The sequence below is a fragment of the Chaetodon trifascialis genome, chromosome 13 (genome assembly GCF_039877785.1).
Source record: "Chaetodon trifascialis isolate fChaTrf1 chromosome 13, fChaTrf1.hap1, whole genome shotgun sequence".
In the NCBI taxonomy this organism is placed as follows: Eukaryota; Metazoa; Chordata; class Actinopteri; order Chaetodontiformes; family Chaetodontidae; genus Chaetodon; species Chaetodon trifascialis.
Genome location: NC_092068.1, coordinates 10083284 through 10101193, shown reverse-complemented (window position 1 = coordinate 10101193; position 17910 = coordinate 10083284). Strand labels below are relative to the sequence as shown.

General features: G+C 44.6%; 1 protein-coding gene and 1 long non-coding RNA gene across 8 annotated transcripts in view; one reads left to right on the top strand and one right to left on the bottom strand.

Moving 5' to 3' along the window:
• The window catches only part of lyst (lysosomal trafficking regulator), a 262116-nt gene that overhangs the window by 32557 nt on the left and 211649 nt on the right, over positions 1-17910 (bottom strand). The gene's annotated exons all lie outside the window — the stretch shown is intronic.
• Positions 1686-4376, top strand: LOC139341564 (uncharacterized). The gene is made up of 3 exons (XR_011603005.1): positions 1686-1895; positions 2534-2626; positions 3544-4376. It is a non-coding gene; the product is annotated as an uncharacterized lncRNA (long non-coding RNA).

Sequence of the window (17910 nt, the reverse complement as noted above, 5' to 3'; positions counted from 1 at the left end):
GAGCTCATTTGAATTATGGCAGAATTACTGGAGGAATGTCGATCCCTCCGAGAACAATAGGTCTGATCCCAGTCCAGGGACCATAGCAGTTTTATAAGCATATGTAATTAGTTAGAGGTTACATGTGTTGTCTCTGTTTTAGAAACAGAGCTAGAAGCTTTCAGATAATGCTTAATGTGCTGTATAATTTCTTTGACCTTGCCCTGACTATTTTATAACATCGCACTCCTCAAAATCTTTGATTGGCCTGCCCCTCACATCTCACCCCCACTCTTTTCACTAACAGTTAAACCCACTCGCTCCTCAGGTATTTGAATATGGATACCATCTTTCACTTTGTTATTGGCCTCCTTCTCCCCTCCCGTCCTTCATTACAAATGATCTCTCAGCACTAATGAGTACATGTCTAAAAATACCCTCCTTGTCCAGAGAGCTGGATGTGTTGTGGTGCGTATAGGGCTTTAACAGATGTTAATGGTTATGGAACATCAGAGTGGTGTAATGAATAGAGGCACAGCTACTCAGACTTCATTTAGAGAGAATATTTTAATATTCAACACGCATCCGCACCCACCCACTGAAATTCCGCAGCCATGGATTTAGTTTAGACGCACCCCACACCCCTGCTGGCTACCTTTTTAACATACCGGTGGTGTTCTCTGTTGCCATGGTAACACCGCATGACCTTTCCTGGGAGGTCGAGCTCATGTCAGTGTGTTGCTCGAAAGATTTCATGCCAGCTCTCCACCCATTGGTGGTCTTTGCTGTTGGAAATGTCCTCCAGTGTGACAGATGAGGGAAATGTTCCAACTGGACTTGACTCAGAGTGAAAGAAAACGTAAGGTGATGGATGGAGCCTTCACCAGCCTCGTCCAATTAACTGACAAGGTCCCCTCATTGCCCGAATGAAGTTCCAATGACTCAATTCATGGAGAAATGTATGGGCATGGCCATATTTGCTTTTGCCAACCTTCCCAACAGGGGGAAAAAGAAGAATACTTAAATCAGGTTTATCTTCACTTGCAATAGATTAGCAGCTGATACTGGAGGTGAAAACCCAAATCTAACAGTAAACCACTCCTGGAAGCTAGTATTTATTAGGTAGCTTTGGTTGTGGATGTTGCCAGTAATTTGCATGTAACAAATGTTAAAGGATCAACTTGTTACTCAGTTTGACTTCAAAAATACCGTCTGTGATTGGTGTTAGGGCTCAATTTATGAAATGGTACGTAATATTCACAATTGAGTTTTCAGTCGTGTAAAATCACACGAAAATAAGAATTCTGTTTACGTTACAAATGAGCTACAGTACAAAGGGAGCAGATCTTCTTCCATGGAGTCTGCCATGTTGCAGACGATGTTTCTATAGCAGCCCAGAAAAAAACAAAACACTTAACCTGAAAAGCTCCATTAGCATGTTTTGCGTTAAAAGACCACCATGGTAGAGGGTGAAGCGAGGGGTGTTCATTTGTTTGAATCTGCAACCTTACCGCTAGATGCCAGTAAATCCTTCACGCTGGACCTGTAATGTTGGGTTATGAGTCACGAAGATGACTGGTTAGTGAGGAGGCTAAATTGGATTCAGGCTAAGCACCACAGATGATGACAGGTTTAGGTTTGGATTAAGGTTGGGCTCGGGCGTGGAGCATGGAGGCTTTTTAGTCCAGTGTATCATAAGGATTGGCAGGTAGCTTGGCTCTCACTAACAACACTTAACACTGTTTGTAATATGAACACAAACAAAAATGGATACAAAAAAGCTATGATTATAGAGGGAGTTACATGCTGGAACTATTTCATGACTAACAGCTTTTGGACACAGTAACTTCCCAGAGTCTCGTCACCTTGGCGGTTTGTAGGCAACAGGCACGACAGCAGGAAACGCTGCACGTACGGTAACTTGCTGCAAATCAATTAACTGTTGTTTGTGAAGAAATAGTTCTGAGATGTTATTGAAAATCGACAGTCTTATATTTATGTTTGGTTATGGATTAAAGAAATAAGATAGGACATATAAATCAGTGAGATGTGGAGCTGATGATTGTCTTTTTTTGGAGAAAGCCTGGCTAGCTAATCGCTAAACTGGTTCCAGGCATCTGAATTTTGCACCCAAATTTCTGACCTGTTCATTTGTTCAGTCACCGTAGGTCTGGTGTTATGCCCACTGCCATCTGTTTCCTTTAGTTGGAGAAAGAGCTGACCAATCAGACCTTTCTTGATGGGATTAATAATGTTGCTATCATCTTTCAGCATACCTTGCAAGTGTATCCATGGAAAATAGCTACAAAAATGGCCACAAAAAATGATGACAGGAGTGAATGAAACACAGCAGTGTTGTAAGACGACTTACAGAAATAAAACCTCTAAATTCCTGCTCGCAGCAGCGACACTTTTACACTCAAAATGACGCTGGCTTGCTACTTCCGTACTTAATGCACAGACATGAGAGTGGTAATGATCTTTTCATCTACGGTAAGTCCGCACTGAAAGAGACTGAAGAAGCAAATTTCCCTAAATGTGTCTTCATCTACAGATACCAGAATTACCCAGGCCACTAGCAAGGACTCTCAATCTCCCTCTTTGATGAAAGTGGTAAAGGATTGTCTTTTTTCGCCCAAGAGAGAAGGTAAATGAATACGATTGGAGCCATCAACCAAACACCTACTGTGAGCAAACAAATCATACCTTTGTCTGACTGTCTGGCACAGTAGATGAGTCTCCAGACTTTCCACAGGCAGACAGCAATAATGCCACTTTACAAACCTGGATATTACACAATGATGCATGATGACTGTGTGAGCACATGGGGAGAAACTCTTGGGATGATTTCATCAGGCCCATGAGTTCATATTATGACAAGATCAGAAGTGCCAACCCAGCAAAATGTTTGCAGCATGAGAGTCAGCTGTAAGCAGGACCCCACACCCTTTCCTCCCTCCGTGAGAAACCGAGGGGAGACGTGGAGAGCAGACCTCCCCCTGTTCCTGCCCAAGGGTTCGAGTCTAATTCAGACAAGATGTTGGATGTTCAACAGCCTCCTTTTCTCATTTGCGGTGCAGATCTAGATGAAAAGGTGGCGAGCGGCGGGAGCAGACCTCTCTGGAGGGGTTTCATTAGATATTACAATCTAAGCTTCCTCCAAGGCCAGGGTCAAAGATGGCTCCTATTTGCACCTTATTTCATGGCCAGGAAGATAATCGACCCACGCAGAGTCCATCTGGTTCACATGGAGGTCTTGTGTAGGAATGGCCATTGTAGCACGCAATGCAGCACAGCTCGCGCAACCCCTAAATGAGCAGCAAATAAGGATTATGAGAGAGGAAACAAAGAAAGACAGAAAGTGACTTCAACTCTTTTTGCAACCAAATGAAATCAGAACTCTCTAAGCTTAGTGAGTTCAGGTTTGCAGAGTGCAACATGTGACAATCTCATGAGTTTCCACGCTATCAGTGAGTCTGTTGTCTTTGTACAGTCTTGCCAAGCGTGATAATGCCAGTGTAACCTCCCCTTCTGTCCTCATGGTCTGCTTTGTGTCCTTCACAGGCGGTAATCAGATACAGCGGACTGATTGTGGAACAAACGACCCGGGGCAGTCCAGCTGCACAGGAGTACGGTTTCAACCCTGAAATGATGATGTCACCTCTCCCATGTGACAGGGCTCAGTTTCACTGTCAGATCAATTATTCACAGCGTTTAATTGGATCAGCTGAATCCAGATCGCTCGAGGGATCCATTTCCAGTAACAGCAGCTGCAAATAAACCCTGAGCCAGCACGCAAGACATAAGGCTCCAAATCAATATCTGCAGACTACAGCACACCTCACTGACTTTATGAAAACTGCCCAAATGACAAGCAAGTTTGCTTCAATGGAAGGAGATGATCCATATGTTAAAGAATACTTGTACATTTTTAGATTAATCTTGCCTATTCTGCACAAGAGTAAAGTGGAGGTGGTGACCCCAGAGTGTAGGATGAAGGCTGGTCTGTGATGATGCTGCATTCATTAATCACACAGTCGTGCACAGTGGCGTTCGTAGCCTCTTAGTCATCAGATATTCCCCTGGCCTCTGCTCTGCTCCCACCTCCAACTCATTACAGGCCTCCCAGTCAAAGGTGGCCTTTGTGTGTGTGTGCTTATGGGGGTGTCAGAGCCTACAAAGACAGTCCCAATCCCCCCATTAGAACATAGACATAGAGTATAGTGTAAAGAGCCTTCCATTCACAAGCTGGGGATCAAAACACAAGGCCTGTATCTCTGTGGAGAAGGAGAAAGAGCAGCCCATTCATCTTCAGTCTCAGGATGGTAATCACACTTGCGAGGGTCTCTGGAAAGTTGTTTTTCCAATTAAACACAGTCATCTCTGTTTTCACATGAAACCTACACTGTTTATCTTGTCTTTTTTTCAAATGTTCACCAAGATCTGACCCACCTCTCCAACTGTTTATTCAGCATTTGTCTCATTTATTTTACACCTGGGTGAATCTTATCAATAAGTATGCTGAAATTAGCTGTTAAGTAATCCTGTGTACACATCAGTGAATGGTCATGTTAGTCACTTAAACCCTAAGTTGCTGATTGAATAGATTTATATGGCCCCGGGCATCCATGATCATGAAATGACCCTGAAGGCATGAATACGTCTCTTTCATTCCATCCATGTCTGCAGTTTTATGCCACCTTCAGAGGCAGAACTCACAAAGTCCTTAGTGTCTTTTGGTAGGGTTTCAGACATGTTCTTTGGTGAAAAGGTAACAAAAATGAGCCTAGCTGTGATTCCATTCATGTCCTATCCTTTGACTGGAGAATATTGCCTTCTTTGACTGTCATAGACTGGCCATCAGCTCGCACCTCACAGCTCAGCCTCCAGCGCCCACAGAAATAGTCTCAAATTAAGACTTGTTGCACTCATTGACCTTTAAAACACCAGCAGCAATTTTTTAAGCAAAGCTCATTGTAAACCTGTTTTTAAGTATCCATTTTATATAACTACAAAATTAGGGGTTATGTGGTTCCTTCAAATATTAGCATTCGCATTGTTCCAAAAGGGAGCTAAACGTTATAAAAAATCAATGGGATTTCTGTGTGGATCAGAGCTAGTGCAGAGCATGCTAATCAATGTTTCCAAGAGTCTAATTCTATTAATCATATGTGCTGAGAGGGTGTGGGCTGCCCTCAATATACAACCAGCAGCTCTGTGGTGACACAATGACCTTGTGACTGGTGACCTGTCCTGTGTTTCTCTTCAACCTGAAGGGACATGCTGTGGAGACTCAGCTAATCGGCTTTGTTCACCACTCAACTGCAGCTCTAATAAGTCTATCGATCTGGATACGCATTGATCCAGTGTTCAGGCAGGAGCCGATCTGGGTTAGCAGGTTGTGGGGATAAATAGTGAGGAGAGATGAGTTTGGCCATTTGGGATTGGGTCTTTCCCTTTTCTTCAAATTGGTATTTTGGTTAATTTTAGGGAACAAAGCACAGAATCTTCTAATATCTTCCATATAAATGCTTAACATCACATAAGGTTTATGTATTAGGCGTTGTATCTGTGTCATCGTACCTGTCTATCTGTATGCAAGTGAGGACATTCCAGTGATGGAACAGCTCACAGTGTATGGCTTTCACATTATTGAAGATGCTGAGGATGGCAGGCGTTGGACAGTTTACATATTCAATATATGTATATGATGAAAGGGGCATTATGTTACGTCAGCAGAGACACCCATGTGGAAATTACTGGCTGGCTCTGCAATAATAAAACAGCGTCTGAAATGCTGCGTTTGTCAGAAGCTACTGTTCATTCATGCCATGAAATATGTGATTCAATTTTGTGCTTGACTGGCCACAGTATGCAGCTTAATGTTTAGCAAGTCATATGGGACATCATGTATGGAATAGTGGGCTTGTGCTGGTGTAACAGCATTGCAGTGTGAACCCTGTTGGTTTCATGCTGTGATTTGCTTAGATTTTTAGCTTCACTGGCAGTGTGGATCTACCACCATGAGGTTGAAAATTGGTGCAGACATTTGTATCCCCATCCCATATAATATCATCATGGGGTCAAAATGTTTTTGTTCAATACTTTGGTTTATTAAGAAAACTTAAAGAAACTGAAGACGCCCCCATCAGCCTGAGCTATACTTTGTGTTTAATGCTGGTCAGCAAATGTTAGCGTGCAAACTAAGATGGTCAACATGGTAAACACTGTGCCTACTAAAAATCAGCATGTTAGCATTGTCATTGTGAGCATGTTGGCATGTTGACATTAGCTTTTGGCTCAAAGCTCACAGAGATGCGAGCACAGCTCTAGACTTGAATATTCGCTTGATGCTGTGCTGAGAGAGTTGGCGAACTCATGACTAACGTTAAACATGACAAAATGGGCTGGCTATTTTTGACCACTTACATAAACAGTTTCTGTCGTGCCCTGAACCCTGAAGTCTATTTCAAAGCATCGTGCCAGAAAAGGCTCTGGGACTGGGCTGCTGTCAGTGCTGCATACAAAGCCCAAGAGAATCCTCAAAAATAGAAGGACTCTGAGACCAATTGGTCAGGGAAATGAATTTCCCCTGAAAATCATCTCAGCAGAGCCACACCTTGTTTACTCATGACTGTGCTTCCCTCTCCTGACTGGCATTCAGAGGGAAGATGATTGCTACCTCACATACTGTAATTCAGTCATCATCATAGCTCTGATGTTAACAGCACTTCCCCAGACGAAAAAAATAAAAAAGCACTCAAGTCTTTTGTAGCAAACATGACCTGACAGGAGTAAAGGCTGAAATAAGAGAGCAAGGGTAGTCAGAGTTGACATTGGGTTAAATACGTTCAAGTCACAGAAGTGAATTAGGGCAAAAACGGAGCTCAAATGGAACAGACAGGCCTTGGTTCCTCCAGGGCGATTATGAAACTACCCTTTACAGTGAAATGATTCTCCATTCTGATGTTTTCATGAAACATTTCTATTTCTGGACCATCCTCCCCTCACCCTTGCGAACCAAGCGCACAAACATCAGAACATACTCAGCACATTGGACATCACTCCGAGCATTATTGTGGATGGCAGATGTAGTCAGCCAAACATGCAAAGAGTGCACACCAGTGTGCTCCTCCGATAAGGGGACATGCACTCTCTCGCATGGACATGCATGCGTGCACAAAGTGAAAGTACAAAACCGTACAGACGCGTTCTGAATCAGTGAGGTTGAGAAAAGCTGATTTTTTTTTTTTTGTGCAAAAGCAGATGCCTTTTATAAGTTCATTGTACACGTACACATGCGCTGGCACACTGCACAACCCTTTTCCTGGTGTTCACATGAAAGACTGTAATCAGGGTTGAGTAACATTTAGATTGCGTAATTCTTCTTTGTTTTCTCTGGGACCGATGTGGAAACTGTGCTTAACAAAAAGTCATACAACAGCTATGTCTAATTCCCACTCCCATCTCCCACAAGGCACAGCAAATCCCACACACACACACACACACGCACGCACGCACACACACACACACACACACACACACACACACTTGGCCCTGTGGCAACAAATACTTCATGTTCGCCTTCCCTTACATAGTGAGATCATCAGTCCATGTGTGTATGTGTTGCAAATATTCTCAGCTTCCCCAGCCAAGTCTGCCCTGCCCCCGTCAGACAGCAAAACGCTCGCATGTGTAATTTTTGGCCCGCAGGGTTGACGAACGAGAAGTAACAGTTGGTGTGCATGTGTGCGCCGTCTACTTGTGCCAACATGTTTTCTGTTTCTCTTATTTGTAGATGTGTGTGAGCCTGGAATGCTTTGTTTTTCTGGATAGCGAATCTCCGAGTGCTCTCTTGCCGCCGCCTCTGAGCAGGGTCAGAGGTCACGGCGCATATTGTCCCAATATGGAAACCGCTCTTCCAGCTCTGTAGTACAAAGGCTGGCCACACTGAGCTCTTTGTCACGACTGCCAAAGACCCACGTCAGGTCAACAACAGTGCCTCCGGACCAATTAACCAAGGATTTTTCTTTTTGTGTCCCAAATACACAAAAATACAGACATATAAGTGTGCTTCCCCCACACAGGTTGCACTAAAAACATTCAAAAATACCTCTCAATCCATCACTCGTTTGTCTGGCTGTAATCTTTAGGATAGCATTAGAAATATCTGGCTCAGCTCCAGCTGTTATGAGAGGATGGAGTGGAAGAGATGGAGTTGCTAGGAAGAGGGTGGGTGTGGGGGGCATAAAAGGATGGAAATGGAGAGAGAGCCACAGAGGAGGAGGGGTATCTGCTCTAAAATCCTGTTATGCAACCCCTTTTCTATGGCGGCCGTATTGCATCTGTTAAAAATGGAGGAGAAAAACAGCTTTGCAATTAGCGCTCAGTGTCCTGAGGGTCCTGGTCTCCCCCAATCACATCGCTTTGTCCTGCTCTCCCCAGCGTGCGTGTTGCTAAGCAGATGATGTGACTCAGGAACACACACTGCTATTCTTATAGTGTCAGCGTGGAGCAGACACACTGATAGCAATGCTCTGACTCTGCCTGCGTGCGCGGTGATGTTTACTGGAACAGACCAGTCTTGCAAATTAAACCAAGCTGGGTTGTTGTTTTTTTCTGCCTCGGCTGCTCCCAGAAGTGCTGTGTGAGTCGGAGATTTGGATAATGCTTTAAGCCCCTTTTTTCTTACATTTTGGGCCCATTCTAAAGTTTACATTAAGTTAGGGTGTGGTCTCCGTAGACGGGGGCTTCCTCTGTGGTGAGTGGGGTGTTTATGGGTCTGGCCCTATTTCCTGAGTCTCAGATAAGGACCACCCACCAAGGCCTCATCACTCCAAATCCGTCAGCAGTTAATGATCCTTGGGGAGGCTCCAACATTCTTATAGTGGAGCAGTGATGTAATTACTCAGCATTTATCAAAGTCTCCAGTAACATCATCGCTAAGAAAATCATAAACAGTAATATATTACAGCAGAGAACTGTTTCCTTCTGCTTGACGCCTTGTTAACATACCATTTTATATAGTGTGGCAACTGTTTTCATAAATACAACATGGACACATGCATCCCCTCAGGGCATGCAGTTAAGAGGGGCAAAATATGTGAGGTTCAGACAACCTAGCTCAAGCAAGGCCTTTTATCTTCATTGTTCCACTAATTGTTATAGAGTTCTTTTCAGAGGTTAATCCGAGCTGAAACTAGGCGGGTGTGTAATCAGAGCCTGAAAAGATTGGATGTTGAGGTTGTTAAATTAGGTCAGGCAGCACTAAAATGATGCCTCGCAGAAGCACTCAAGAGAAGGAAAATGCTCTGTCTGCTGGTTGTATTAAAAGAAAGAGGACGCAGAGGCTGTATTTCATTGTTCCACATGGCTACAGCTAATGGTCTCCATCCCTTGTGTGAATGGAAGGTATTTGTGCGAGAGTGTGATGCATTATTTAAGGGTAAACACGGTGGAGACAGAGAGGCCCAGCGGTGGTGGGGTAGTATTGATTGTGACAGGCCAGAGGAGACATGCACACCTCTCTTAAGTGTCTGGGGCTTCTCACAATGCCCCTGCAAATCAACTTTTATTGCTCCAGCTTTGGAGTCTCCACAGTCAGCAGCCTATCAGGCAAAGCAGCTTAGCAGAGATAGCCTGCGGCAGTCCCACAGTGGGCCTTAACGCTATCAATCGATCATTCATCACTAGTCCCTAAGAAACAAAAACAAGCAGCTAAAAGACAACCAGGGGAGGGAGGCGGCTGAACTGGACTGTGTCACACAGCTCTTGGCTGGATGGAAATACCCTGTCAGGTTTTATTTGGGAACAGTCCACGTCCTGTTCTGTGCAGCACAAATTGAAACATTTGAGGAGGAGAGGGAGAAGAAAAGTAATGAGAAAAACTTTCTGAAAGAGGTCGAATGAAATGTGGCCCCTTGGTGCCCCCCTCTCTTCCCCGCTCCCTCCTTCCACAAGCCCTCCTGCACATTCCTCTCCCCTCAGCAGATCTGGCATGCCCCACAGGAGGCGGCGGCAGCAGCAGCACAGTAATCTTTTCAAAAGGGCGGATTTGAGCGGCCGCCAGGGCAGCCGGCCAACTATTTCTCATTTGGAGCTGGCCTGGAGATGACCCTCCTGTTGGAGCCCCACTCTCAGGAAAAACAAAAACGCCAGCACCGAGTAAGGGAGCGCCTTGGCAACGCTGGAGAGCCAGGAACAGACTAGCAAAAAGAAAACAGGGAAACCGCAAGCCTGCTCTCAGGAACATCTGCATCGCCTTCCTGTGTAAAAAGAAAAAAAATACCTTAATACTGTCTGCATTAGCCCAAGGGACTGAACAAAAACATGGGAGGGCTGTGTTTCATTCTTTTCTTTTTTCTTTGGAACTCTGTCTGCATGTCTTTTCTTTCCTTTGTCCATTTCCTTCTCTGTCTAACAATTTCCTGAACCTAACAACCACCCCCACCCCCCCATCCTCTCTTCCCTCTCCACAGCCCTCCACTGAGCCCTGGCCTCTTGCACTTTCAGTGGAAGCCCACCCTTGGCTTGGGAGGAGCTGGTCTGAGTCCTTGTTATGCTTGCTCAATGATGGATGGACAGGAAAACTAAGAATCCAAGTCCAGCATTCCTGCTTTTACAGTGGGGTGAGCGGGTGGAGGGAAAAGCGGGGGAATTCCTGAGCGTCTTTGTAATCACTATATGTTTGACAGCAACTGCAGTGACCTTCATCCAAACTTGTGGTCAACCCCCAGACATGAGTGCCCAGTAATTATCTGGGTGTTTCTTCTTGCAAAAGTCACAGAAAAAAAGGCAGCTTCCAGAAAAAGTGAAACAGAGAAAAAGAAGGACGGGACATGTGGAAATGTTTGGAGGCTTAAAGGCTTTGTGAGTCAGACCTAGGACATCAAATTCCACATGCTGGGTTCAGATATCGTGTCTGTATGCAATGTTTACTGCCACACTCAGCCCTTACTTGGCCACTGGGCCAAGAAGACGCCCCTGTGGCCAGCTTTAGGGAGGGAGCCGGGGACGACAACAAAGAAAGCCCTTATGTTTTCCCTCTAACCTCCCACCTCCCCACCCCCCCGACACATACACACCACTCCAAACCCCCCCTCCAAAAAAAAAAACAAAAAAACGCTCCAGTAAAAACTCATCACACATCTGCCAGATCCGCTGAGGCCTGCCTCCAATTATCCGCCCACCACGCTGGAATCCCAGGAAGGCTCTGTCCGGCAGAGCGTTTGATGTTGCCACGCAACATTTGACGGAGAACAGGGCGGCTTTGAAAATCAGAGTTTAAACTTGCCTGCCAAGTTTGACGTGAAGAAAGAGGGGATGGAGGTGGTGGTGGAGGAAGGGGGACGGCGTTGGGGGGGCCACAAGGAAAATGCCACTAGATGGAAAGCAGCTGCTGACGGCTGGGAAACATTGCTTTAAATGGGCCCAAATGTGGCGGAGCACTACCAAACCTCAGCCAAGTGGTCAGCATTTACCCTTCTGGGGCCTTTTGCTGATGTGTACAGAAGAGCAAGTTACGAAAGCACTACTAAAACGGATTTGAATTTTGTTGTCAAGCTTTGCAGGAAATCAGTGTAAAAGTTGACATACTTGCAAACAGGATTAATATCACCAGTCTAATGCATTAAGTTTTGTTCCTCGTTGGGCACGGTGTAATGATCTACATAATTAAATAATTTCTTCTGATAAGGGTTCTAGCAATAAGATTGTAATCATTTCGGTTACCAAAAGGGAAGCTGGACCAGCTCCCTCTGAATCATCTTTCACACTAATTATGGTTTCGGAGCACAATGATGAATGTAAAGTGAAACCATGGCTGAACGCTGTGAACCTCCCAAGGCAAATGAGGTCATGCCAGCTCCAGTTTGTTTAGAGTCTTTCCCCATTACAGTATCAACACGCTGGTCTGGAAAGGTGACACCTGGGAGGCATGACTGTCATGAGAAGCGGTAGCAGCGCTTCATATAATGACTCGGCCACACCTCCGACACAAAGGAAAACAAATACAGTAGAGGAGCCGCATTCTTTCCCACGATTACTGGTAGAGTGAGGTAAGGCGAGCCGGATTAGTCGCAGCGCAAACAAACGCCATCATGCACACACAACGCCACACCCACCTCAACCTTTCACTGCTGTCAGGTTAAAATGTCACACGTTTAAAATGTCCTTCTCAGGCTCGGAAGTGACCAGATGTTTTGTGGTATTGTTTGAATTTCTCGGTTCAATTCAGAAAACACTTGTTAAGAATTTCTCAGACCTGTGAAGCTTATATGAAGACAACATTAACGTTCATTTCAAACTAAGTTACACACAGACACACCTGTTCCCCAGTCTGTTTGTAGAGTAAACAGGGATGATGGCAGATCATGTCTGTCGCACTCTCACTGACCTGAGTTCCACCAGCTTCAAATGAGGATCATTTGAGACAGCTCCCCAACATTCAAACAAGCTCAGCGAGGTTTCTCGACTTTGTTCAGTACATTCACCTGCAGCCATGCTGGAAGGTATTCTGGCTGCAACTGACTAGTTGTGGATTAACATGCTTGTGAGTGAACGCTGCATAATATCGGTCTTATCTCAGTTGCAGCATGATATTCTCCGATAATAAGGCGAGATCAGATCACATGTTGTAAAAATATCATTCATGACTTGCACAAAACAGTAACCGGAAACTGAGTGGTGACACACACCCACTGTTGTCTCCTGCAGGATAGTGGCAGTGGTTATACATGACGATCCCCTGACTCCCCTTTGTCTTGCTCCATTTAAGCTGCAGATAGTGTTACACACTCGCTTCCGCACCAGAAAAGATCACATTGTCCTCTTTGACGTGCTGGGCCGCATTATCTGTTCAAACAGGTCCAATTCTCCACCACTCGCACAGACATCGGCCTGTTCGACAGAGACGGCACGTATAACACATGCAACATGTGACTCACATGGTGACATGCTGAATACATTAGCATGGCGTGTAACACAAGTAAGCGCACTTGGAAACAGTGGGCCTCTTTTTGCAGAGCCAAGAAGAGCGGTGATGTAGGGCTGCAACTAATGATTTTCAGAGGAAGAAGAAAGTAAAAATAGCCCGGGGTAATATCTGCAGATGTGCTGTTCCTTCATGAATTAGGCAAATTCATAAGTTCAATGTACATTGATAGAAAACAGAGAAAATACTCAAATTTAAGAAGGATATTTTTGGTAATTTGCTCTAAAAAGTGATTCAATGGATTCATTTCTTTGCAAAAATAGTTGCTGACCATCTTTGTTTAGTGACTAATTGCTTAATCAACTAATCGTTGCAGCCCTATGGTGATCTATTGTACTTTTGCATGGCAGAATTATATATCTGATGTATTACTTGTTAGTTAAAATCAGGCAGCGTGTGATATTGCAGCTTTCCACCTACATCCTCTCACTGGATACAAAATGGCAGAAGCGATTTGTGTGTCGTGAGGGGCTTTCTCTTAGCTGAAGGATAAATAAATAAATAAAGAAGTAAGCAAATCATGTTTGAAAGGATTTACCCAAAGGGCATCAGCTGACTGTCTACAGCTGCTTTTGGCCCCTTGATTGGTCTCCATGGCAACAGTCCTTCCAAATCTGGCCACTGCCAGCCTCGCTCCATCATAACAACAAATCCCATTGATGCGTCTCTGGAATGCGTTGGCCTGTTTCTGGGGGAAACCTGAGGCCATTTGCACAGCTGCTCAGCGCTGAGTGGATGTACAGTTTCAGTGTTGACTTCACCCCACTCTGTTGAAAGGAAACCACACAGAAAATACAAAGGTGAGCCTCTGCTGGCATATTTGTAAAGCTCAGAAAAGTCTCTCTTTAAAGATTTATCTCTTTCTGCTGCCCTTCAGTCTACGGGTCTTATGTGTTTCACTTCAATCATTTATAGAACGCGTAACTCACTGAGCACAGACTTCAGCGGGCCCCCATAAATCACACCCTGCAACAAAACGTTTGAAGATGAAAATGCGTATTTAAGCCTGCGCATGTTGTCACTATTGGCTTTTCGAAAGGCTTAAAAGCTATTAAACACCAATCCGGCTGCATCTCAATCATTTGACTCTAAGCTTTTCACTCATTAAGATGTAATTGCTGTTGTTGAGCAACTGGCACATCATTGGTCAAAAATTAATTAACTCTCCGTGTAACGCAGCCTCTCAATAATAAGTCACTGTGTAAATAAAGACTGAACGGGGCCTTGAAGTCAGACTAGTCGGGGCAAAGTACATACACAAAAGGATGAGTGACAAATTAGTGAGCCTAATGAGAGAAAACTACGTCAAAGCAGTTCAAAGATGCTTTGTTTGACGGCTGTGACACGTTGTAATTTTCTGTGTACAATGACTGAAACCTGCTTCAGATCTCCGGGGAAAGCGCATTAAACTCTGTTGCCCCTTTTCAGTGTAAGCTATGTGATTGCAGCACAGGGCTAAGGTAAATATGTGTCATGGGTTTCCCGTTGGGAGCGATGAAGTCAAGCCCACGTTTAGGGTTTATTCATGGTGTGTGGAGCTTGGCAATGATTCTGCTTACATGAGAGATAGACAGAGAGGGCCTGATATAGCTGCTCTCGGCTTGCTCTAAAAGCATCTCTGGAAACTTAAGGCCTAATATTGAGTTACTCTAATCAACTACTTCATGCTATTGATCTTGTTTCCCTCGCTGGCTGCTCGAGCAGTGAATGGATGTGCGGAGAACAGTATGGTCTTTGTGTGAAGTCCCCCCTTCCCCCCGCTCGACCTCCCTCCGTTCGCCGTGGCTAGTAACCCAAGCTTCTAAGTCACGAGCTCCCCTCCTTCCCCCTCTAAGCAGGTAACAAGACCAGCTGTCGCCATGGTTACAAGCCACAACCAGCCTCAAGATGGAGGGGGGCGGATGGCGAGAGAAGGGGAGGCCGGGTTCCAATCACAAGGACAACTCAATCACATCCAGCATCAGCTCGGCTGCACACAGGCAATCTCTTTCTCTGTGCAGCATTTCTGCAGCACAAGATTTAATCATCTCGCTGCCATTCTGCTAAACGCCATATATCAGGGGAAAGGGAGAAACGCCTGACCGCGGCTCCGAATAGCATGATTAACAGCCTGTAGCGACGAGCAAAGCCTCTGCTACCAGTTACTGTGAGTAAGCTTTAGATGCACACAGGCCATCTGGCTGCTAACTCGCTAGCAATCCTATCAGCCAAAAAGAGAAAATATGTAAAGGGCGTCATGACATGATGAGAGTGAAGTCATTTCACAAGACATCGCTTCACCAGTCATCAAGTTTGCTTTTTCACTGTTTAATCTTTCTCCCACCAATTCCCTCAGCACTGATACATACTGTGTCTCTAAAATTGAACTCAAACATGAGAAAAAATACTATGAAAATCAACAGCCGTCTGGGTATCACTCAGACTACTTCAAAGAATGTATAAAGAGTAAATTTAATTAATCTAATTAAGCTTTATAGTGTAAGGCAGTTCTAAGCAGATTTGAAAGGGCATTGATGTGTTTGTTTATAAGAATCTCTTTTTATGAAGTGTTCATGTCGAGTGTATTAATAAATGAATAATAATATGGCTGTAACCCTACCTCTAATGATATACCTTAATGAGTTTTGTGAATTATTTGCACATGTGTACAAAAACTTGATAAATGCTAATACCGCCCACCTTAGTCATAGCTTGATGATACCTTTCGTGCATCATGGATGCATCTTCCAGTGATTCCTTTTACTGAGCAGAGAGACATTAAGAAGCACAAAAAAAATGTGAAACAAATAGAGCTTGAAGATGTCTTTACATTTGCTTGCAGCTCCTTTACAATGCCTTATTAACATATTATCATTCAATGTTTATATACTGCTAATGAATGTCAAATAAGGAGGATTAAAATAAATGCTATTGTATCTTGAAAAGGGGGATTAAATAAATTGCTACCAACATCGGCAGTATGGATCAATGTTCCCCGCATCAGTCCGTCCATCCATTCATCTCTCCCCGGCTCTGTTAGACTGTTGCCATGGCAACTGGGAGGGTGAGCCAGCTCTGAAATGTGATTCCTCCACAAAATGACAATGAATCCTATTCATATGGATTTCTCATCGCCAGCACAGTGTGTGACGAGAATATGCATCCGTCTGCGGAGGTGATCTGTATTCAGGCGTAACATCAGAGGTGGGGATGTATGAATTCCTATCAGCTAATTATCCCGGTGTTTGTATTTTACTCAGTCATAGTTGGAGCATCTTCCACCCGCCTACACCGAGCAGTCCTCCCCCAGATGTTTGCGATCTCCTCAACATTTTAAATCAAATAACAGAAATAGATGAAGCATTATGAGGAATTAATCAACTCTAAGAAGCCATCCTTCTGATTACAATTTATTCAACCAATTAGCATCAGGTAATTAGCATTGGTAACATACCTCCATCAATCCTAATAAGAACAATACCACCGATTCTCTTTGAAATGCAAAACCACTGCAAATGCTTTGTCCTGAACATGAAAGACATTTAGACGGCAAAATAATAAATTCCCCGCAATGCTTGTCTCATCAGTATTATCATTATTCTTGTGAGTAAGGAGCTCAAGCAGTCTCTTGCCGACGTGTGTGAGGGACGGATCACTTCCATTCCCGACCCACACTTCCTCATGCATAAATTCCCATTTGTTCCTGCATTAGGGTCATTCTGCAGTAATTGTTTGTTTTACTTCTGATGATTGAATAACAACCTCGCGGCGGTGCCATGCTGTGTTTACCACATGTTGCTATGGTTCATGGGCTCCTTTAATTGGATTTTGTTGTTTCCTGGGAAACAAGGTAACCCACTGTATTGCTCAGCAACCTTACCAATTTACCCTGTGTGTGTTAAGATGCATGCTGATGGGTTTGTGTTTGAGATTCATCTAGCTGTTCCTAAATATAACTAAATGAGGCACTGGAGTGCAGAAAATCGAAATTCAGAAAGGGAAATGCAACCTAATATTTGTTACACTGAGCTGCACGGCCAAGGCCACATCCATGCATTTAATTCCAGCAGTGCATTAGGTGAATTCAAGCAAGAACATGGAGCCAGTGTTTGTGTGCAGGGAGACAGGAGAGTGCTGTGCCCATGTGAACTGATGGGTGAATCATTACGAAGATAGCACACAAGCTGTTAGCTTTTCGCTGGCAATGGTCATGGCAGAGGGAGAAAGCGCTGTGACGAGTGGCATGTAATTATCATGGCTCACTGCCTCGACTCGGCTGGACACTCACGCAGCCCTCCACATAAACAACTGCAACAAACACCAACAACAATGCTAAAACGTCCTTGAGTTTGTCACTCTGGCTGCAAGCGCTCCTCTATCAGAAGCTTCCAGACTCTCGGTCCACTCGATGCCTGAGTGACTAATCGCTTTAGAGGAGCGGGGACCAGCAAAGCCCAGGGGCAGTTCTGCAGTTCTCGAGTTTGGGGGGGGGGGGGCACAAGGATAGTGTGGAGTGTGTGTGACAGAGAGGCTCTGAGAAATGAAGGGCTGGCAGGAGGAGGGGGGAGATGAGTAGGATATGAAAGCAGGGACTGTTGGGGGTGCCAGCAGCATATCAACACCACCTGACTGCAGGAGGTGATATCTGCCCATCTAGGTCCTCAGTTCGTCCCCGCGTTTTCTCCTGTCCAATAATGTGCAGGTACCTCGACTTGAAATTGTTAAAATCTTCTGAGGAAAGAACAAGAGTCTGTGCACGTCGTGAATCATGCAGGATGAACGCCATGCAAAATTAATGCCGCTGCCTGCAAACTCCTCAATTATATAAGTTTGCCTGCATGTATGAATCTATTAATGTGTCTGCAGTGCTCTGTTTACAGCTCTGCGTTCATGTGTGGATGTCTCACGGCTCTGCACAGCTGGTGTTTTGAGAGATGAAGAGGAGTCTGTCTCTCCCCTTT